General features: G+C 41.0%; 1 pseudogene; it reads left to right on the top strand.

Annotated features, from left to right (window-relative positions):
• The window catches only part of LOC149259976 (3-phosphoinositide-dependent protein kinase 1-like), a 37,325-nt pseudogene extending 13,041 nt beyond the window's left edge, over window positions 1-24,284 (top strand).

Raw genomic sequence — 24,284 nt, forward strand, 5'->3', positions numbered from 1 at the left:
AATTCGCAACAGTTGTTCTATAATTTCTGTAGATCATTGGGACATGATAAGCGCACCTGTAGAAGTTATGAGCTAATGATGGATAGAACTCCTACCTCCAAGATTCAGGCCAAAATGCGGCCCCTAGACCAGGGCGCAAGAATGGTGCGGGAAAGATTCCAAGGGCGCAAATGAGGCTGAGGTGGAGGAGGACCTGGGAGAGGTCACGAACAATTGATATGCTACAATTGCAGAGGGCCAGGGCATTATGCCTGTGATTGTACGAATTTGACGTGTCCATCATGTTTTTACTATACCTTGTTTGATCATGAGATGGAGGATTGTCCTACACTGATAGCCAAGATATGTGACAAAGGAGGGTTACAACCTACCCTAACTCAGAACCTGCAAATGACGAGGTCTGAGCCACGCGAGAAAGAACCTAATGTAAATACCATGCTCAGAAGTGGAATTACGGCAGGAGATGATACAGGCAAACAACCCAAAGAAAGCACTTGGGTTCACAAAGCTCTAGCAAAGGAAGCAGAATTTGATTTGAAGCGCTCTTGAGAAACTTTTATGGAAGCTAAGAAGAGCTTCACTGATGCCTCCACTTTAGGAAGAAAAGATAGACCAGAGCCAGAAATGGACCCATCGATGCTCACAATGTTCTTGGAAACATGTATGAAGTTACTACACGATAGTAAGGTGGTAAAGGGACTACATGAACTCATTAACATATGCGTTGGGACTGTGCCAGGAGACCCGTGCGTGGTCCAGAAGATTGGAAAACACAAGGCAAGAACAGGAAAAGAAATGAGGCTAATTGCATAGATTGGCAAATATGAGATGGATCAAGTAATTTTGGATCTAGGATCAAACGTGAACTTTCTGCCAAAGAAAACATGGGAGCACATGGGGAGGCCTATGCTACAGTGGTCTCCTATTTAGCTACACATGGCAAACCAACAAAAGATAATAACCCTGGGGCAATTGCAGGGAATCATAGTGGATATTGAAGGAGAGAGCGTGCTAGACAACTTTGAGGTGATAAAGATTGTCGATGACAACAATCCCTACCCCGCCTCTTAGGAATCAATTGGGCCACTGACATGAATGGGGTGATTAAGCTAAAAAAGCACAAGATGATTTTTGAGAAAGTCTCTGTGCGTAGTGATACCTTCGGACCCTGCTGAGGGATCACACTACGCTGAGCTAGTGTGTGACTATGAAAGCGATGATGACTTAGAATTCATCTAGATTCTAGAAGATAACTACACGAGAGCAAGACTGGGTAAATCCCACTGAAGATGGGCAAATTTCATGGGAGAGCGAAAGCTCCTATACTTAAGACTCAGATGAGGATATAGAGCGATGGTTGAATAGGTTACATGAGGTAACGATGCTGAACTGTAACATAATGACAAGGTCGATGTGCTGTGTTTCAACGAAAATGAGAGATTTACCTACTTATGATGGATTAGGTGAGGTAGATTATTTCTTGGAAAAATTTGAGAGATAGGTGCAGGAGAAACAATGTTTCGAAGCCTTGAATTGGGTACTATGTGCTATGACTACGAGATGGTGCGGTATGCACAAAGGAAACTTTGATGACTGGCATTCACATAGAAGGATGATGCGCACATAGTTTGGAAAGCCTCGAGTATGATTCACTGATAAATATGGTGGATAGGATGGTCCATGTATGCACCTGTGCAGAGGGGTACAGGCGTATGGTAAACAACTTGCATGGATACACATGAGGTTCAAAAAGGGAGATACGGTCTATAAGCATGTGTTGGGGGGGAAATACAAAAGGTTCCTCTAGATGGAACATAAGTGTATGAAAAGAATGATCATGTAGAATGGTACCTGCGCGAAAGCCTATAACAAAGTATGCATGGCACTGAATAAGGTATGTGGTACGTCGCAAAATGATTGGGGCCTATGCGTATCCAAAGTCCTATGGGCCTATAGGATGATGTGCAAGAAACTGACGGAACAGACACCTTCTAGGCTGGTTTGTGGAATAAACGTTGTACTTACGATGGAGTATCGAAGGCCTAGTCCGCGCATAGCTTCACCTACAGACATAAAGGATCGTGAAGCCTTGGAAGAAGGGATCATGCAATTAGTAGAGATTGCAGAAGAGTGCTTGGGACCTAATGAAGAGATTTAGCAAGGTTATCTTAGGCTCTGACATCTCATGAATGAAAGAGTCTGGTTGAGAAAGAAAAGTGCCAGGGGTGGAAGAGGAAGTCAAGAAGCTAGAGGAAGGAATGAAAAGGGATTTTCTTGATAAAAGGATGGTGGGGATAAAATGGGATACACACAACTACAGTGACAAATTTGGAGACTACTGTCACGAACTAATCAGTTTGGTACTGTGAATTTGGTCATATGTTACTAAGAAGATCACAGATGGTGACATGATGCAAATGGTAAAGTGTGCAATGTAGGTAGTAGAGTCAAAAGGTGAAGTTTTCCCAGAAAAAGTAGTTGATGATCATGCAAAACCCTATATAGGTGGGACGACCACCTGATTAGCCGTATGAAGCACAATATTAGTGCTCCAGGTAGTTGGAAGGAGGCATGGGACAATAAACTAGTCTACCTAAGATTTGCGCACTGTCAGGACTGCGCATGGGAGCGAAGTGTCACAAGGTCCGTGACAATTCAAGGGTAGTTGCACTACCACGCGGGTTGGCTAGAAAGTGACCGTTATAGTCACTACTCATGATGTGATGCTTTGTTTCAGACCAAATGAAGTGGGCGGCAGGCATTTACAGTGAGTTTTATGGGCAAGATTTGGGAAAATCTACCACCAAGGGAGCATTAATGGACCAAATTTGAGGGAACGGTCGAATTCAAATTCAAAAGGTGCTATAAATTACAAAGGACTGCCCAGCACACAACACTTGGTCATTTGAGAACTGAGCTATTAAGTGCCCTGAGTATTCTGAACCGAGATATGTTTGCCCTATGGAGAGCATTGTTTGAGCACCTGATTGAACAATTAAGATATTTCTGGACAAACAAGATGGCAGCATCTGAAGAAGCCAAGGAAATCACAGAAATGACCATCGAAGAAGCCACATAGGCCATGACCATAGAATATTCCCCTGAGAGTGCTGGGATTGTTGAGGAAATCCCTAAATCACCACGCATGCCGAGACTAAAGAAAGATAAACAGCCCATGATTCCGGTGCGTGTGTCCCCTCGAAACCCGCTATGAACTAAATTAACAATGAAGGAAAAAGGGAAAGCGGTTAACCTAGAAACTGATGAGGAGGAAGAAAACCTTGAGGATGTCATAATAGGAGAGGAGGAGGATGAGGGCATGGAGGAAGAAACTGACGGCTCAGTCTCTCTAACCAAGCTGCCCGTATATGTCCCTCCGTGGAAGGGGAAGGCAAAGGTGCCCAAGGACCTGGACAATAGTAAAAGGCATCTGTAGACTCCGTTGTTACCTGATGATATCATTTTCGAAGGAGTGCACTTGGGAAGGGTACCTAGTTTAAAGTTCAAAGACCGGGATCCTACTCACCACGAGAAGTTCTCTCACTTGCAACCGCGCACCTCATGAAGGCAAAGAAACACACCATGGTGGGAGTTATAGAGATGGAGCCGGGCCACATTACCATCGTGCCCCAGTGACTATCTTTGTCATCGGGAAACTTCTCTGCCTGGTGCATGATGGGTGTTTGTGGCTGTAGGAGCCCGTCCCCATCACGGACCACCTGATCCATCGAATTACCCAACTCCCATGTGAAGGAGAAGACCCCTAAGACATTTCAGAGGGTAAAAGCAGTGATTTGGCCATCGCAGAGGCCATGAAAAAGAAATATAAGTTGGAGAAGAAAAAGAGGAGTTACGTGATATCCAATATTAAAAACAAGGCAATCAGAGTTGCGACTCAGATACTGGTGGGTAAGGTCATGTAGAAGTGCCACGCGGATGAGGTGTCCGCACCGGTAGTTGCACTTGCTGAGAAGCGCAGAGAGGGGGTCCAGTTTAACTGGTCCAAATATATATGCAAGGAGGTCCTGGAGAATTTACGCGAGGCATAGGAATAGGGGAAAACCTTCCACTATGCATGGCTCCTGCTATCCATAGTGTTGGTGGCTCGCGAATTTCCTAGGGACAACCAATTCCCCACAATTGCGAGGGATCTTCCGGAGACCGCCAAATACGCTTTTCTGTGGGCTACTAAAGATGTGCACTGCATCCACAATAGTAAAATATTCTAGGTGTTCATGGAGATGAACATCAGGATGGGGATTAACCACAAGCTATGGTTATCACCCACTGTCTACAACAACCTACATAGTTTTGTAGAGTTTAAAGTGGAATTTCATCACATCTACCTTAGGGCACTCAAGGACCCTGCAAAGAAGTGGAATGAACTGCCATATATGGCCACAGATGATGTGATCTTCGACGTACTTGGGATGTGGCCACCGGAATGGCATGCTCCAAACATCTCCACGGTGGAAGCAAAGAAGTCTGCTGTGTAGAAAAAGAAGGACGCAAAATTGTGCATGGCAGAGTTGGTGGAAAAGAGAAGAAAAGAGGCAGCAGCAGTGAAGGCACAAGAGGCGTGGGACATTGCACAAATAGTAGCAAAATAATAGAAGGCCACAACAGACACACAGAAGGCAGTAGAAATGAAGCACAAGGGCCATAAGTCACCTTCTCCTAAGCAAGAGCAAGAGATGGAGACAGAGATAGAGGAGGGTGGTGCGAACCCATATACAATGTCGATACAATTGTAGCACCACTACCCGAGAGAGCAGGTGGGGTTGTGCAAGAAGGTAAAAATTTCTAAGATGTCTATCAACCCAATCACACTTACTGAGATGGATCTGTACGATATAGGAGAGACAGTGCATGACGTCACCATAGAGGCCCTCCATAACTTTGTGGAGGAGAATCAGATTGTGTTGGGGGCCTTCTGAACATAGATTCAGGAGTTGCATGTGCACACTCCTTAGGCTGGTACTCTCTCAACCAGCCTCGCAGTAGGAATAGCCACAGCCAAGAAAATGTTGCACACTTGTATGACCAACACAATAGTGTTGCCAGAGGGGGCACTGGTTATAGCAAATGAGGCTGACAGGCATATGGTCAGTGCATTGAAAGGAATAGGGATCAACATGGTTGTGATCCCTTGGGAGATGCTCTATGTTTTGCAGGATGGGATTACTGTAGAACTGCGGGCTAGGAAGAGCTACGCGCTGCAGGTGTTGAGTGAACAAAGGATCAACATGGAGCAGTTGAGCTTGCAGCACGACGACATCATGTCTTAGAATAAGCAGATGGTAAAGGTAATTGAAGAAGCCTACCAGATGGTCCCTGAGCTATCCATCCCATCAAAAGCACCAGTAGAGGTGTGCATCTAGAGGTTAGTAGCAGGGATGCGTGAGGCATGAGAAGAATCGCAAAGGTTCAGCTGGAGCTGATTCTCCAGATAACAAAGCTTCGGTTGAAGGCGCAACCTTCAACTCGTTGAGAGTTAATGGAACAACGTGCCAGTGCCATCACAACGGGCATCGAAGAGATCAATAGTGTAGTGAAGGACAACACTAAAATGTTGGAAGAATCATTCAAGCTTCTCACCACTCTACAGGAGGACCCAAAAATATAGTGCTTGGATACAAAAGCATGTGAGATGCAGCAACAGTATGACAACATAAATTTTTTTGCTAACTAATTTGGTATGGCTTCGGAGGATGCTACATGACAATTGAGCTGGAGCGACGGACCATGGGCAATTAGGGTTTGGAACAAACCTGTAAATGGTAGACCTGCATAGACAACAACAATCTTCCATCGCTCTCCAGTAAAAAGACAACCACTACATGACAAGGAATAGTATGCTAGCAATGGAACCCCCCCAGGGGGAGGATATGGTGCCTCCCCCCACTGATGCCAAAAACATTTTGCTACACATAGAAGATGTCAGGAAGGAACACTAGGAAGATGTGGGAATAGATCTTGAAACATTGCCAGAGAATATTAACAGGAATGAAGCTCCCAAAGCAACATCGGCAACCTGCAAGACTGTAGTAGCTTAAAGACCTAATATTGAGCTCCCAAGTCACTGGATTAACACTCAAATCCAGTACATGAAGGATCACACATTTATTGGAAAGTTTATAGGCTTTTGGCCCATAGAGAAAGCATTGCATGGCTAGATAGTAGCCAATGGAAACTAAAAGGGCACATTTTTCTGCAGTTGGGGCCTAAAGGCTTCTTCATTGCAATCTTCAACTGTATAGAACACTGAAACAAGGTTTTGGATGGAGTACCATACTTTTTCAATGCAGCGGGACTATATTTGAGAGACCGGATTGAATGTTTCAATCTAGACAAGGAAGATTTAAGCTAGGCACCGGTATGGATCCACCTTTACTCCCTCCCTTTGGATTACTGGGATGAAGACTCGCTGCAAGATATTGGGAACGGTTTAGGGTAATTCATCAAAATTGCAGAGGAGAAGAAACTTAGGCGATACACCTCCTATGCACGAATATGTGTCTACATGCACCTTAGCAGAGCTCTCCTGAACACGGTAAGCCTATATCATGATGATTTCGAATGGATACAGTTAATAGATTATGAGCATGTTACATTCCGATGTAGAAAATGAAATGCCTTTGGCCATTTATTTCGTGACTGCATTTCAAATATGAAAACCTCGACCTTTCCCACACTGGACAAACCTGACTCGAATGGGTTTACCAAAGTTACCAATCGGAAAAAGAGCCACAAAAAACCCCCTTCATTCCTTAAAAAACCTGTTGCCAATGCCTCCATGCCATCTACCAGCAATAGCTTTGAAACCCTGATTAGCTGGAGCTAAATAACTTCGAAAACCCTGGCCATTCTGAAGAAATACCCAAGATGACTCCTCAATCCACTCCCTCAAGCTCTAAGAAGGCCCAAAAGTCTGTGTAATCCACAGATGTTAAATCATCCCCTCCGAGTAAATCCCCAAAATGGAATGCTCAGGGCATGGATGTTAATAGCGTGTAACAGGAAACCACAACTGTAGCGGACACAACAGTGGAATGAGGAGAGGCCCAACACATGGAAGAGGAGCCAGAGAGCTTCGACATAGGAGATCTAGACATACTAGGATTAGAACAAGCCTGCAAGAAAAAATAATGCAACAAGATCCCAGAAAAGCGACTGGAAAACTTAGAAGTCATTCTCTCTAGAGCACAGTAGCAAAGATCTCTAGGCATCCAACTTGGGAGTCAATGGGATGGGAAAAACATATTTAAAGGAAATAAAAAAAGAGGAAGGAAAACGGATCTTTAGAGAAGCATCCACATTGGGGAGATGTTGGTGGAATCTGGAAGATATTCCAAGCTTACAAAGTATTACAATCCCCTACCCAATAGTGCATCATGAAGCTCATTTCATAGAACATCAGAGGGCTCAACAACCCTGGGAAATATAGACTAATAAAAAACATGTTTCAATAGGAGAAACCTCAAGTATTTTTCTTGCAAGAAACCAAATGTAACTCTACAATGTTGGATCAGACCCTTGCAAAAGCATGGACAGGCAGCAAAGCGGTTGCAGTGGATGCCTCAGGAGCATCAGGAGGACTAGCAATAATCTGGGATGAATGCACTATCACACTTACTAACATTCATGCTAGTAAGCATTTCATCCAGGCCACCTTCCATATTACAGGGACAAATGTGCATGGTCACCTAACCAATGTCTACTTCCCCCAGGAAGCGATAAACAAGATAGACATACTGAATACTTTAGCTTTGATCAACTCTGAAAGAACTCATCCACTCTAGATTACATGAGGAGATTTTAATATGATAACAAAATTGGAAGAAAAAAGAGGGGGCAAGGCCAAGCTGGACAATGAAAGCATTCACTTCAAAAAATTCATCCAATACAACTGGCTCATAGATATTTCATTAAACAATGGAATCTTCGCATGGAATAACAAATGAGTAGGTTCACATCAAATCGCCTCTCAATTGGAATGATTCCTACTATCTGACAATGCAATCCATCTTGGAGGGGACTTCTTGGCTTCAATATTACCACTCTCAGGCTCAGATCATTGGCCTATTGCACTTCAATGGCAAAGGCCGAGAAACAATACACACAGGCCCTTTCACTTTGAAGCTTTCTGGTTGACACATCCAGACTTTCACAACCTGATTAATGCGGTTTGGAAAAATTTCAAACCTCCAGAGGGCACAAAAATGTATCAATTCCAACAAAAACTCAAAAGTCTCAAGAATAACATCAAATAATGGAATCAACTTACCTTTGGCAATATCTTCCAAGCACAAATCACTCTCAATCAAGAAATGAAAAAACTACAACAGAGAATCATCGCAGAAGGAAGATCTAAAGTCCTCACAGAGTAGGAAAAACACCTACAAATGCAAATATCAGAAAGAGCAAAGCAAGAAGAAATACTTTGGAAACAAAAGTCAAGAGTTTAAAGAGGGTGAAAGAAACACAAAGTTCTTTCATTGCACTACTATCTAGAGAAGAATGCATAACAACATCACTTACATCCAAAATCGGTAAGGGGAACGGTTGGAAAAACATGAGGATGTAGAACAAGAGCTCCTTACTCATTTTTAGCAGGTACACCAAGAACCTCAGATAGATCGACTACCAGCTATAGAGAAAATTACCAAGAATGTCCCAAAGATCATAATGGAGGAACACATTCAGCTCCTCCTCAGGCCAATATCTTTACAGGAAGTGGAGACAACCATGCGAAAACTCAAAGTAGGAAAAGCGCCTGGCCTAGATGGCTTCACGTCCAATTTCTTCCAAACCTTCCGGGATTTAATCAAGGAGGAGGTCTAGCAAGTAGTTGAGGAATCCAGGACTAATAGATGGTTGCTTCCCTCATTGAACTCAACCTTTATTGCCCTTATCCCCAACTGGAAAAATTCTGGCCTATTGCTTTATGTAATGTCATATACAAAATCATCTCCAAAGTTATTGCTTCACGACTAAAACCCTTGCTTCCATTACTTATATTGCCAAAGAAATTAGGCTATGTGGAAGGAAGGCAAATCACAAATGGCATCATTTTCACTCATGAGATCATTCACTCTTTAAATCAATTCAAAAAAGTAGGTATTCTCCTAAAAATCGATCTCTCTAAAGCTTTTGATAGTTTAAGCTGGAAGTATATTCAAAAAATGTTGATAGCCTTTGTCTTCACCCCCCCTTGGGACAGATGGGTCATGAGTCTTATAACGTCTACCTTCTTCTCCATTCTGGTCAATGGGAACCCTTCCACCCCCTTTCACCCCTCCAGAGGAATCTGACAAGGTGATCCCCTCTCCCCCTTTCTATTCATCATAATGGTGGAAGGGCTTGGACGAAGCATCAAAGAAGCTATTCATTCCCAGAAATTGAGAGGTCTCTCCTTTCCTAACACCCCTGCTTTCACCCAACAACAATTGGTGAATGATAACATGCTATTTTCCCATCCCTTGGTTCAAGAATCCCTCAAAGTTAATTCCATTTTGACTGAATTTTCGGATGCCTCTGGAGCTTGCATTAACAAGGCTAAATCCCAAATCTTTTTCTTTCATACCCTTGCTATAACCCAATCCTCAATTGCTAGGATCCTGGGTTTTACGATAGCGGCTCTCCCCTCCAAATACCTGGGTGCTCCTATGACAGATACTGCTTTAAAGCACTCATCTTGGTAACTGCTCTTGGAAAAATTGGAAATCCATCTCTCTTCTCGGACTTTCAAAGCCCTCAACATGGCAAGCCATCTAGTCTTAATCAAAGTTGTGCTACAATCCATGCCGCTCTATCTTTTTTCAATTCTAGCAGTGCCCAGGTGGGTTCTCAAGGATATCAAACATCTTCAAAGAGCCTATATGTGGGGAAACATGGAACAAAAGTGAAAATGGGCATTGGTAAAATGGGATACAGTATGCCTTCCGAAAAGCTCCGGAGGTACTAGCTACATGATCCTCAACAGAATAATGTGGTCATGGGCACACGCATCTAGTGGAAGTGGATCTCAGAACTGTATACTCCCTGTGCTATTCTTTGGACAGCGAAATATGCCAATAATCGACTAGTAGACAACTTAATTCGACTCACAGAAGTTGGACTAGGTTCCCTAATCTGGAATGCAACTAAACAACATAAGGATTTAATTCAACAACACAGCTTCTGGGAAATTAGGAATGGTAATAATGCGAGGTTCTGGGAAGATTCTTTGTAGCAAAGACCCAAACTAAAGGACCTGATCAAACCCCACCAAATATAGGACTAGGAAGGGCAACCAATGGTCAAGGTAAATCAACACTTGAGTCCCACTCACACCAAAGGATACAGGCAATGGATAAGCTCGGACCACATCATCAGGCAAGGTATGCAGCTCATCAAGGAAAATATGGAAACAGAGCTTTCAAATAGGAAAATACGCTACTCTGACCAGAAGGATATAATTAGATGGGGTTACGAGGCAAGAGGAACCTTCACTTCACAAGAGGCTTATAATATAATTATAAGAAATCATATAATCAAGGACCCTATATGGAACAAAGTATCGGCCCCCTCCATATGGCCAAAAATATCCACCTTCCTCTGGTTGCTTTGCCAAAATAAAATCTTCACTTGGGACAACCTTCAGAAAAGAATCTTTCACGGGCCTTTTATGTGTCCCAGCTGCAAGTAGGAAGAAGAAACTACTGAGCATCTCATTAACTCCTTCCCCTTGGCAAACTAACTGTTATACTCCTATACCAATAGGTGTCATATTTCATGATTGACTTATTGAGCTCTGTAATATGTTCATTCATTTTCTTGTTGCAAAGGTTTTCCATATTATCAAAGAATCAAAAAATTTAAAAAATGTAAAGAGGGTATACCCTAAAATAAAAATCAAAGGGTAAAACGAATAAAATGATAAAAAAAAAGTGAAAAAATGAACCCCAATCAAAGAATGACCGGGAAAGTGTGCAAGTCCAAAATGCCACTACTTTTCCATTTTCTAAAAATAAAATATAGTGTGCAGCTTGCTAAACTTTTGCCACAATTGATGAATGGGCAAACAACATAATCTTGGCTAGTTCATGTTTGAATTTCTTGTTTTAGAGATAGAGAATAAAAATCTGACCAAACTGTTTAAACTTGGTAGATAAGTAGATAGGTAGAGAAGCAAAGGAGCTCAACAGTTTAATCTGAACCCTTGGATGTAATAAGTGCAGACTTAGGTAGGATTACCATGAAAAGAAAAGAAAAGTTGAAAAGGGTTTGCTAGTCCAAGTGCACCCAAGTAAAAAGAAGAAAAAATGTTAGGAAAAGTAGGCAAGGTAGGAAGATGGTGTTGCAGAAACATACTTGTGATTGATTTTGTCTCTAAAAAATGTGTTAATCTTATCTTTATCAAAAGTGCCATGGCAGATATTTTTTGATGCAGCTCAAGCGAGGCAGATTACATAACTAACTCCCCTTCATACTTTTCCCTAAAAAATCATTCACTAACTTCCCCAAAGATATTAAGATCTGCTTAATATCCCTAAAAAACACTCTTTCCATTTCATCAATTGCCTAAGTAAAACCCCATTTTACTTAGGAGAATAGCCATATTTCTCATATAAAACCACTTTTCCCTTTTAGCCTAAGTTTTTAACCATATAACTTAGCGCTTTCCACTTCAAAATTCATATTAACTTTAATTTATATTATTTAAATCTCGCTTTATCACCCTTCCCCGTATTATGTAAATATATGTTGAAAACCCCGAAATATTAATATTCCCGCCCCCGGTTGAAATATAACCATATACATGTTTGTCAGGGATTAATAGATTTATTCAAAATTTATTAATAACCTTTCTCCCCACGCGCATAAAGGATTAATTAACCTCCGGTTAATTAATAACCATCCAACCCTGCCAACCAATAAAAACAGCCCTGATATGATTAAAACATGCTTTAATAGGTTGGGCCCACAGCAATTAACTCTCCTCCATCTTCGCAGTGCGTCTGCCGTCCGATCAACCCTTGACCATCCGACGGACTGCATCCATTTTGTGACCCCCCTCATCGCCAATGGTTAACACATGATCGGTCGGTGGTTTTGCCGCCGTACCAAGGACACACGTTGCGCTCCCGCTGTGATCGCTCCCTCCCTGCCCGAAACCGCCCAGCCCCAAAAGTGGTGCGGGCCAAACCACTTACCACCATCCTCTTGCTGACGTCATCCGCTAACGTCAACTGTCCTTTGTTGACATCACCCACCACGTCACTGCCACGTCATCTACCCTGTACTTCCGCTTACATCATCCGTCCTTCAATTCAAAATTCCTGCCAAAATTTCACTTTTGTTCAATAAAAGGGAAAAAGGTCATTTTTGTTATGTTTTTCTGCATATAGCACCCCAAGCGCTCCAGGTGTAAAATCAGTTGAAATCAAATTTTCTAGTTTCAGACCGCCTCCGACTAGAAAAGCTCCAGCAACGAGCTTGCAGCCTCAACCAAGTTGCCCTTTTACAGTTTTCTTCCTTTTAATACAGTTCGAACCAGCGCCAAGGGACATTCAGGCTCGCGGAAAAAGAAATAAAGGAATGAACAAGGATATTTACTACCTTAACCAGTAGACCTTCAAAAGATGCAAGTTGCCAGAGGAAAGATGATCTGAGGACACGTTAGTAGTTTTATCAGATCAGCATTAAAGGTAAATCACAAAATAAGTCAAAGAGTATCAGAGAAAAATTAAAGGCAAAGCAGATCAACAATAAATACTGTCAGAGCAGAGTTAAAGAGTATCAGGACAACATTGAAGAAAATCACATCAGAATTGATACATAGTTAAGATAGGCAGTTGGCACAGAGCTACTACAGAAGACAGCTGCAGGCCGAACCCTAAAATCCTGCCTCCAACACAACATCAGTCATCTTTCTCTAGCCGCTTCTATTTTTACTTATAAACTATTTTAGGTTAAAAGTAGATATTATCTCATAGCTGTTATGAGAGATAGGTTGTACATATTTTGTTGTATAAATACCCCCTCCATTAGAGTTTTGGGGTGGTCTGTGACGTGTGGATTTCCTAGACTCTGCTATAACACTGAACTTTTGGAATAAAAAAGCTGTTGGAAACATCTGTTGTCTAGCCTACTGAATGAAGAATTGACGCAGAGGACTTGTCACAGAATTCCTGAATCAAACTCTGGATCAATAAGTCCCCTCTATATTGTGTTTTACAGTTTTTTGAGTTTATTATATCAACTGTGTTTCATAATCTGAATGATAAAGAAAAAGGTTAATTTCAGAATTTGCTTGATTGCACTCTGTATTCAGTCTTTATTATTCTCTGTGTTTTCTTCAGAATTAGAATAAACAGTGAACTCTTAATTTCCTGATTCTTTCATGTTGATTATTTGTTAAAGAATTCTTAACTGTTATTTTTCAGTAATCATCCATTTTCCCTCTTTCAATATGCTGAAGGATTCTTAACTGTCCTTCACCCATTTGAGGCCATTCCATCTGTTTTTCAATCCTTTATTTGTTCCCTGTTTGACTACCTTGCTCTGTGAAGCAATCCTCTGTTAAGAAACCAAGTCCAGAAAGCCATCTTCTTTGACTCCATCATGCCCAATGGACTGAACTACTCAGTTTTACCTCTCTTTTCTACTGAATCTCACCACCCAAACCCAAAACAAAACCCTTGAACTTCATAACTAGCCTAATACCTTTAAAAACCAAAGCTAAATAAAAAAGAGAGAGCCCTCTCTGGATATAGATTGGCTAGATTCTGTATCTAAAGGATTGGTCTGTGGTTACCTCGGCAGTATTCTCTTTCTCACAACTTTTGGGAAAAGCTTGAGTGATAACACTGACTTTAGGAAAAAGTTAGCTTCAGATGCCAAAAAGATGGATGAATTAAGGAGGATATCACCAACACTATACGCACTTGGGCAATAAGTCCATACAAAAGCAAACTGTTAAATGATCTATGGAAACTTATACCAGGTTTCCTCATGTGGACAGTCTGGAAAGAAAGAAATAGTCGAATCTTTAAGGACATTCCTCCCCTTTAGAAGTCCTATGGAATAATATATGTCAAAACCTGCGAGAAACTTTAATGCAACAAACTTGGTATGAAGAAGACTTTCCCTGCATTCCACAGGGATAGAATATATGGGCAAACCAGAATCTTCAGTGGAACCAGATGCAAGTAAATCAGGGTAAAACTTCACCACAAGGAAAGACACCAGACAGATGGATTCCTCCACCCCAACATATGATACAACTTAACTTCAACGGAGCATCTAAAGGTAATCCAGGCAAAGCAAGATATGGAGGTGTCTTCAAAAATCACAACGACATTCCTCTTCTAACTTTCATGGGCTCAATTGGTTGGGATACAAATAATTCAGCCAAATTAGAAGGGATATGGCAAGGGCTTCTCCTTGCTCAACTCCATGGTTTCTTTGCACTTATAATTGAAGGGGATTCTCAGATTCTTATCAACATGGTTAATCAGATTCTACAGGGGACTCCATCATACAAAGTTGGCAGCAGTTGGAGATTGGCAGAATTATTAGAGCATATTGAACAATGGTTGTCAACTCACAGAGCAGTCACCCTTAAACACATTCGTAGGGATGGCAATTGTGGAGTACCAAAAAGGTATGCTTTTGATGATCATTTCAATAGCTTTTCAGTAGAACTTGTAAACCTTTTTGCATCATGAATCTGGAAAACAATAAAGAATTATAACAAAACATGTGAATTAATATGCAAGACTTAATCACTGATAATTGTTATTCTTCTGTGCAGGAAAGGGTGAAAATGAAGAGTTGTCGTTCCAAAGGAAAAGATAAAGACGAGATAACTGCTGTCCCTTTGAAGGGAAACCGAATGCAAACAAGGCTAAGCAGATCAAAGCAAATCGTCCCAGAAAAGGAGGAGAAGACACCAGCTCGGCGGAAAAGAAAAGAAAAGATTAAGGATTGATAGTTTGGCAAATCACTCAGGATCTTTGATCCTGAAGGATCGTTGCTTTATTTATCTTGTTACTTAGACATCTCTGCTATCACCTTTATATAAAGGGACAACACTGTTAACCTAAGGGGAACATATATACTTTTATGTAATTTTTTGTAAAAGATCAACTTTGATCATCGAGTCTCGTTGAGAACTGGTTCATTGTACTTTTGTCTTATGCGTTAATATAAACTTGGTGATTACCGTATCTCTGCATCTGGATTGACTCAAAGTGGTGTACCCTTGAGGCTAAGGGCCCGACCCCAGAGGACACTTGCTTCTGTACCACTACAATTTGATTTCTGCATGGTTTGCTTATCATTGTTATCTGGTAATCTGATATGCTTTATGAATCACCATTACATGCTCTGTTAAGATTAATCCATTAAGGTTTTTACAGATAGAATTGTGTATTGACTCTGCATTATATTACTGATCCTTTTAGAGTTGATTGAATGATTATTAGTCTTGGCTGAATATTATTACTGTCTCGTTACATAGCTCTTGTACTGAACATTTACGTCATAGATTCATTCGAAGTTGTATTCTGGAATAATGCTGTTAAATTAAGATTGATCAGATTACTATTCCAGCGTGTTACGTGTGTATGATCTATTGGTGCTGTTCCATAATTTATCAATAGTTAGTGCTGTTCCATTAGTGAGTTCTGCTTGATTTGCCTTAAGAGTGAGAGATTGATATTTGATTGTGAAGAGTGCATTTGGGTTAATAGATTAAGTTTGGTTATGACTCGCGAGACTTAGTTGTTTATTTGCTGTTCCATTTTATTATTGATGTTCCATTCCAAATTTGTCGTTCAATTCTTTATTTGCTGTTCCATTTTGCTACTTGCCATTCCATTTACTTGCATTTGTTATTTTGGTGTGAGAGACGATCCAAGGCTGTAGTGAGCCTCGGCATTCACTGCCTCGCTCCCAGACCCGTGATCCATGCTCTAATTTCCTTTCCATCAGTTTCCAAAGGGATGGGCTATTGCTGCCGAACCCTTGACTGGTAAGTTACCTGGTTTTCTGAATGTGTGATTTTCCTTGCTTTTATTTCCTTTCCGTCAGTTTCCAAAGGGATGGGTTATCGTCACCGAACCCTTGACTGATCAGTTGCCTAGTTTTAAGAGTGTGTGCTTTAGTCATTTGAAGTAACTTAGTTATAGGCAAGCATCCATTTACTCTTGTATTTTTGTAAGAACGCTGTACTACTAGCATTACTCTGACAAATAGCCTCGGATTGAGTCACTCTTTGTAATAACCAAACGCTCCCGGATTGACATATTAATGTGAGATAATTAGAGGTGAAAGAGACCCTTTTTATAGCTCTACATTTTGGCGCTGTTGCCGAGGAAAGAGTGTAGCCATTTGTTTTTTTCAGAGTAGTGTACGAACCTGCTAGGGAAGAGTTGGATATTAAAAATGGAAGGCAAGAACCTGCGTGCGGAGCATGTAAAAGCCCTGCTCCACTGTCCGCTTTCCTAATAGATTTGTTTTTGCTTTGTTTGAATAGTAGTTCATTTGAGTGCATGACTAAGCAGAAAAAAACAGAAAAGAATATCAAACCTCCATCCAAACCCGAAAAAGCTAAGGGGCCGGTGACCCTTGGCCGAACGACCTTCATAGACGAAATCTATAAGAAAATAGAATCTCAGCCATCAGTAGGCCCTAGGAAAATCATTTCTAAATAGCCTACTAGTTCCCTTCAGGCCACAGGATCACCATCTGTAGCCTTTGCTGAGGTGCATAGTCAAACTGAAGAGCAGGACTTTCAAGAAATTGAAAATTCTACTCCAGAACTATTGCAGGAAGGGAATTTCAGCAACTTTTGTGAAGGAGAAGGAGAAACAGGGGAAACCGAGGAACCAAAATCTCCTATTGAAACAAATCAGCCATTAAATAGCCCGGATAAGGGGAGTGCTGCAAAAATCATTGTTGAAGGAATCCAATCTCCTCAGACATCAGGTATTCTCATTATCCCAAATAAAGGAAGTGCTATTAAAACTACCCCTGTCAAAACCGTTCCCTCTCAACCTAGGAATACCCTCCTAGATATCCCAGAAGGTTATTGGCATATATTTGATCCTATGGCTCAGAACCAGCCAAATGCTCAAACCTCTACATTACAATATCCTATAGTGGATTCTGCAGCAAATGTGCCCATGAAAGCTATCCCTCTTCATCATATCCCTACATTTCACGGTCTCACATCAGAAGATCCGGATGCATTTTTATTCGAATTCGATGTGTTATGCAGGGGATATGATTACACCACCGATCCCCAGAAATTGAAACTATTTCCCTCTACATTAAAAGGGGCTGCTTTAAGATGGTTCATGGGACTAGGTGGTGGGGTTATCAACAATTGGGATCAAATGAAAGAATCCTTCCTAAAGAAATATCAGGATTATTGTAGGTCCAGAGAATTAAAAGACAAAATATTTCAAATGACAGCCAAACCGAATGAGACATTAGAGGAATATGTGGAACGCTTTCAGTACAATCTACAAAGATCCCCTTATGCATCACTACCTTTACCTGATAATGTATTAAAAACTGCATTGATAAGGGGCATGAAGGAACAATGGATAGAAACATTAAACATCATGGGAAAAGGGGATATTTATCAAGAGAATTTTGCTGACATCATTGACTTATGTATCAGGAGTTTGAGAGGCAACACAAGAATAAAACCGGCAGAATATGATCGGTTTGCAAGAGATAACAAAGTATCAACAGAAGGAGTAACACGTGTAGAAATTGGAAATTTATTAGAAAATTTTAAAACTGATATTCTGGGGACACTAACTACACAACTTGATATTGTGCAGGCTAAACAGAAGCAGATGGAGGCAGAACAAAATTTGGCAATCTTCTGTCCCCGATGCAGGAAAAAACATAGCCACAAAGAATGTCCATTGGATACAGTTCAAACATGCGCCATCTGTACAAAAGATCACCTTACAGAGAGCTGCCCCTCACTTCCTGGATTGAAAGCGGTATATAAGGAAGCGGAAGAAGAACCAGAATCAGTGTACTTGATCAACCAGCGTCGCCAGTGGCAGCCGAGACAATCTGGTATGTTTCCAGACCCAACCTCTTCTTTTCAGCCTCCACAGTATAATGCTCAACAATATGGTATGTGGCAAAATCAATCTCAACCCCCATTTTCAAACTGGTCACCACAATCGTTTCCTTCTTCAAACCCATGGCTGAATCAGACAAGCCAATCTGGTTGGCCGAATTTTCCTTACACTCCACCATATTGGCAAAATGGCCCATATCCTCCACAATGGACTCCCCCTACTTCACAAAGTTCACCCTGGCAGACAAACTGGCAAAGACCGATGCACCAGCCAGTAGGAACTATTCCGCTCCCTCAACCTACTCTGCCAGCCTTACAACAAAATCCCCAGTCTAATCTGAGACCGCAACTCCCAGCTCAACCCAATCCCAATCCAAATAACAGACCGGTCCAATCTCTCCAAATCATCGAATCACCAGAAATAGGACCCGACCTGAGGGAGTGCAATGATCTTCAGTTAAGATCTGGACGTATAATTGGAACTGAGGGAGATAAAACAGTTCATATTGAAGATCAGTTACCTAGAGAACAACAGTCACAACAAGAGGATGTAAACAAGCAGCAGACTTATAATCAAGCAACCACATCCTCTCCTCCATTCCCAGAACGATTAGTCATACCTCGACCCATACAATATCCCGACTTTGACATTCTGGGAGAATTACAAAATCTGTACATAAAAATCCCATTCCTCCAAGCCATTCAAGACATTCCTATATATGCAAAAACTATCAAAGAATTGTGCATCAAGAAACCGAGGAGGAATACAACAACTAATCCAAGGGTCCAAGTAGCCGGTACTTTATCTGATTTACTGTCCGGGAAAGAAACACCTATTAAATATGAAGACCCAGGAAATCCAATTGTAATTGTTCAAATTTATGGTTAGACTCTGTCTAATGCCTTAGTTGATCTAGGAGCTGCAATTAATATTTTAACAACCGCTACTTGCCAAAAGCTTGGCATTACAGCTGTAGAACCCACTTCTACTCTATTAGAATTAGCTGACCGATCTGTGGTGAGACCAGAGGGTACTCTACATGATGTCATGGTCTTTGTAGACTCCTGGGAATATCCAACCAATTTCCTGATAATCAATCCAAAAACCCGACTTGATGGACACCCGCTAATTCTAGGTAGACCTTGGCTCGCCACTGCCGATGCTTACATTGGCTGCCGGCAGGGAAATATGACTATAACCAGAGGACCGAATATCAAAAATTTAGTTTTATATCCTCCAGCGCAGCCAAGTGTCACAGTAATCAAAACTAATAAACACCCTGTATCATACCTTACTGATAACATTAGATCTCCATTGACTATACAAGAGGCACTTGATTTTAAAGATCAAACAGAAGATGATGCCATTAATAATTTTATCAGTCAAACTGAATCTAGATCCCGCGCACAGTGTCACATGATAGAAGCAGCATTTGATAATGAATTAGAAGAAGATCCTCTGAAAGATACACATGACCAAACGATACCCGTTACTTCTGTTACAAATAGTAAAATTGTGGAAATTGAACCGGGAAAAACTTTAAACATCAATGCCAATCTCACACCTGAACAAGAAACGAAGCTCATCCATCTGTTAACAAAATATCAAGAAGAATTTGCATGGGATTACCTTGATATGAAAGGAATTGATCCCCAATTATGTACACACCACATTTATATAGAAAAAGATGCCAGACCTGTTCGTCAGCCGCAAAGAAGACTTAATCCTCATCTAAAGGATGTGGTAAAAGTTGAACTTCAGAAACTTTTAGATGTCAATTTTATCTATCCTATTTCTGATAGTAAATGGGTCTCTCTGCTTGTGGTGGTACCAAAAAAGAATGGAAAATGGAGAATTTGTGTGGATTACAAGGAACTAAATAAATCAACACAAAAAGATCATTTTCCTCTCCCATTCATAGACCAAGTATTAGATAATTTAGCATGAAAGAAATTCTTTTCTTTCCTGGATGGCTTCAGTGGATACAATCAGATTCAGATTGCCCCTAAAGACCAGGACAAAACTACTTTTACTTGTCCTTGGGGAACATTTGCCTATCGAGTTCTACCCTTTGGCCTATGTAATGCTCCTGCCACATTCCAAAGGGCTATCCTTAGCATTTTTGCAGATTTAATAAATGATGGACTTGAAGTATATATGGATGATTTTACACCATATGGAGATGATTTTGATCCAGCACTAGACACCCTAGAAAAAGTCCTACAGCGCTGCATTGCTACCAGGCTTTGCTTAAGCCACGAAAAATGCTACATGATGATGACCGAAGGACTTATCCTAGGACACTATGTTTCAGCAGCCGGCATTCAGGTAGACCCGGCCAAAATTCAAATACTTTTGCTTATTCCCACTCCTACTACTCAAACAGAGGTACGCAGCTTTCTTGGATTTTCTGGTTATTATAGACGATTTATAGAACATTATTCGCACATTGCTGCACCTTTATATGCACTAACTGGTAACGTTGATTTTCTTTGGATAGAAAAATGTGACCGTGCTTTCAAGGATCTAAAGAAGCTCGTATCGACAGCCCTAGTCCTTTGAGGACCAAACTGAGATTTACCATTCTAGATATCATCTAATGCCTCAGATACAGCCATTGGCGCTGTTATCACTGAAAATGCTGTTGTCAAAATTTTTTAGTCTAGCTTAAAGTCAGAGCAGTTTCGCAGCGCCAGAATTCTTTTTAGCAGTTTCGCAGCGCTACCTGTTTGAGTGGTTTCGTAGCGTGCTACGAAATTGGGAATTGGTTCGAGTTTTCAGTGGAGGCCCGAATCCTAGCATGCTTATTGTACAGAGTTCTACTTCCCTCCAGGAATGTTGATGAGAGCAGGGATAGTATATTCAAGGAGACACCCTATGATGGTGCAGCTATTGTGGGATTGGCATCAAGTACATTAAGGGAGTTATCTCTGAATTCTGGCTCATGGGTGATTGTGAAGAATGTACATACTAATGTGGGAGATTTGCAAGATATTTTGTGTTGAATCCTCCAGACAAAGAATCTATTAAATTCCATAAATCATAGAGTGTTTGACATTTGGAATTGTCTTTTCACAATCTGTAACCTCTTTCACAAAACAGGGCGCCACAATGGATTGAAAGATTGGAAAAATATTTATGATAAAGTTCATGTTCACACCATGTTCAAGGATAAAGATAAGAATACTTCGGCGTTTCAATCTGAGGATGATTGATTTTTCTGTCATAGGTGACCTCTAAGGTAGGTAAGCGCCATGCAGGTGTTGGTATTAATGCATGAGAAGGATGGAAGCGTATGATTCAAGTGAATTATCAACTGGAACTACATCAGCAATACAAATCAAGGTGGTAATGGAGAAGTGGCTCAAGGCTTTGCTGCTTTTCCTAATACACCGGTTGCTTATTCTGTTTAGTGGTTCAAGGCTTTGCTGCCTTTCCTAATACACCGGTTGCTTATTTTGTTTCCTCTTAGTCCATCACTTCAGTGTTCACATAAGGTTGAAGAACGATTTGTCACCTTAAATACTGGTATTTGTGAGATCGCTTTGGAGATTAAAGAAAGGCTATTGAAGGCTTTTACACAAGCATTTGCAGAGTGTAACTCAAGTTCGACAATGAGGCTCTCATACCTCTCTTCAATTGAAAACATGTTTTTTCATGATGTACGAGATAGTCTTCTTCTAGTGTTTCAAAGGGAATTGGTCAATTTGTTTCCGAAGCTGTTATGGGAGTTGAGGCATGACAACCCCAATGCATCCAAGGCTGTATTGAGGGTTCTTCTTCATATTGGTCGTTCTACTCCTGTAGATTCTATGCTGCATGCAGAATATACGAAATTACAGCCAGTGTTACAAATAGGCAGCGTTATGTTTATTTCTGCAGGGGATCACGTTTTCTTAGACTGGGATGCACAGCACCTCCTTCTTGGTATTATTCTCTGAAATAAAAATGTTCTGGAGCTATTGTAACTACTTGGCTTATGCGAAATGCATTGCAGTCGTTTTTCCAAGGCACACGGGCTTTTAAAATGACTGATATAAATGAAAATGTCGTGAGTATTATTAAGCACGTTGGTTCATTATTAATGTACATATTGAAGACATGAAGGTGCTCTTATGAAATGCAGCGATTAATGCCAAGTCTCAAGTAGTTTTATAAAGATTTAATTGCCACAAGGCCGCCATGGCTAGTGACACTGGGATAGAGATGTGGCATAAAGGCTGGAATGATATTGACTGATGTCGTTAAAAGATGAGTGCGCATTGAATAAACACAGAAGGAAGGTTGGATTTGGAGGAGAGATAGAATGGCGCTTTTATAGTTTGCAAGGATTAGTTCAGGGTTTTCCAGAATCCGTCTTTCGGGCAAACTGTTAATATTGATGAATATTTGACAGATAAGAGAGTATCATAAAATCGCTGCTGTCGTGGTGTTGCTCAGGTGTGCGTTGTACATTCCATTCTGTGGAAGTTAATCAGATCAGAGGGTTTTTGTTAAGGTCCTTCGATCTTGTGAAACGCCTATGATTAGAGTTCTTTCAGATATGGAAAAATAAAGCTCGTTTTTGGGGGTTTCAATTGTGGATTGAATCGTGCAGAAGTTGTGAATTTTGATCTTGTAGATTGGCTACCACATGGTGGGTTTGCAGTGGAAATGCTTCTGACATTTACAATAAAGATTTGGATCGTTGGTCAGTGAGCAGGAACCCAAACGCTCCCAAGGGAACAGAAGGCTAGAGTTTGCATGGTTAAATTGTTGAAGCCATGAAGCCACATTTAATTGGAATGACAGGTCTCGGGGAAATCCATTGCCGTTGTACCATTCCCCTATTTCTGCATTGAGCTGCCATATTCACTGGTATGCTTGGGAATAAGTTGGGAAGGTACAACATTTATGAAGGAATAACTTCAACTTATGGAATGGAAGGTCACCGTGCTAGGATATGATTTAGAACTTTCATCTTTCTTATTCCTTGATTGAGAGGGTGTCATCTTCACAAATTTGTTTGCTAACCAATCTGCAATCTGTAACATGTTTGCAATCTTCATAGTACTGTCATGGAATGTTGCTTCCTATCCTGGGATGGGATTCAAATCGTGCTGTTAAGAAATCTCGTATTTCAGAGGATGAAGTACGTTTCTATATTGCAGAGATTGTGGATGTCCTTGAGTACCTTCACAAAGTAGGACTGATACACCGAGATGTAAAGAGAATATACTTCTTACTGCAGATGGACATGTGAAACTAGCAGATTTTGGCAGTGTAAAACCAATGGAAAACACCTCAATTTCAATTATTCCGACTACGTCAAACGAGAAGGCCTGCACATTTGTTGGTACAGCTGCCTATGTTCCGCCAGAGGTCCTTAAGCATGCACCTCCAACAATTGGAAACGATCTATGGGCACTGGGTTGCACTTTGTATCAGATGCTGTCTGACATATCACCCTTTAAAGATGGCAGTGAGTGGCTCACATTCCAAAGGATCATGGATAGAGATTTCAAATTTCCTGAATATTTTTCTTCTGAAGCACGGCACCTTATTGATTGTTTGCTGGATATGGACCCATCTAAAAGATTGGCTTCTGGCCCTGAAGGGTATGCTTCTCTCAAGAGCCATCCTTTCTTCAAGGGAGTTGACTGGGATAATGTTAGGGGTATGCTGGCTCCAAAGTTAGCCCCACCATTAACTGTTGACAAGGAAGATGAAGCTGAAGATGCTGGGTGGCTTCTTTCACATGCTGGATGTGGTTCTACTAATGATGAAGCACCTCCCAAAGAGAAAGAGTTGGCCTCATCATCAGTGGCAGTAGAGAATAAGGAGCACAAGGCTAAATTTTCTACTATCGATGCTTTTGACTCTAAATGGGAGAAATTTCTAGATCCAGGGGAGTTCATTGTGATGGTTTCATTGGTTAAGAAAATTCGGAAACTGTACAACAAAAAGATGTAGCTGATTCTGACAGACAAGCTGAAGTTGATATATGTAGACCCAGTCAAATTGGTACAGAAGGGTGAGATAGTTTGGTCTGATAATCCTGAGGAGATTAATGTCCAAGTGTTGAATTCTTCCAACTTTAAGATCTGTACTTTGAAAAAGACCACTTCATTTGAAGATTTGAAGACAACAAGGAATACTACAGTGATTTTACGTTCCAGTTGGGATTTATGAAGCTTTTTATTGGTT

The sequence above is a fragment of the Pinus tabuliformis genome, chromosome 6 (genome assembly GCF_031772625.1).
Source record: "Pinus tabuliformis cultivar Carrire ecotype Pingquan chromosome 6, CPIR1, whole genome shotgun sequence".
In the NCBI taxonomy this organism is placed as follows: Eukaryota; Viridiplantae; Streptophyta; class Pinopsida; order Pinales; family Pinaceae; genus Pinus; species Pinus tabuliformis.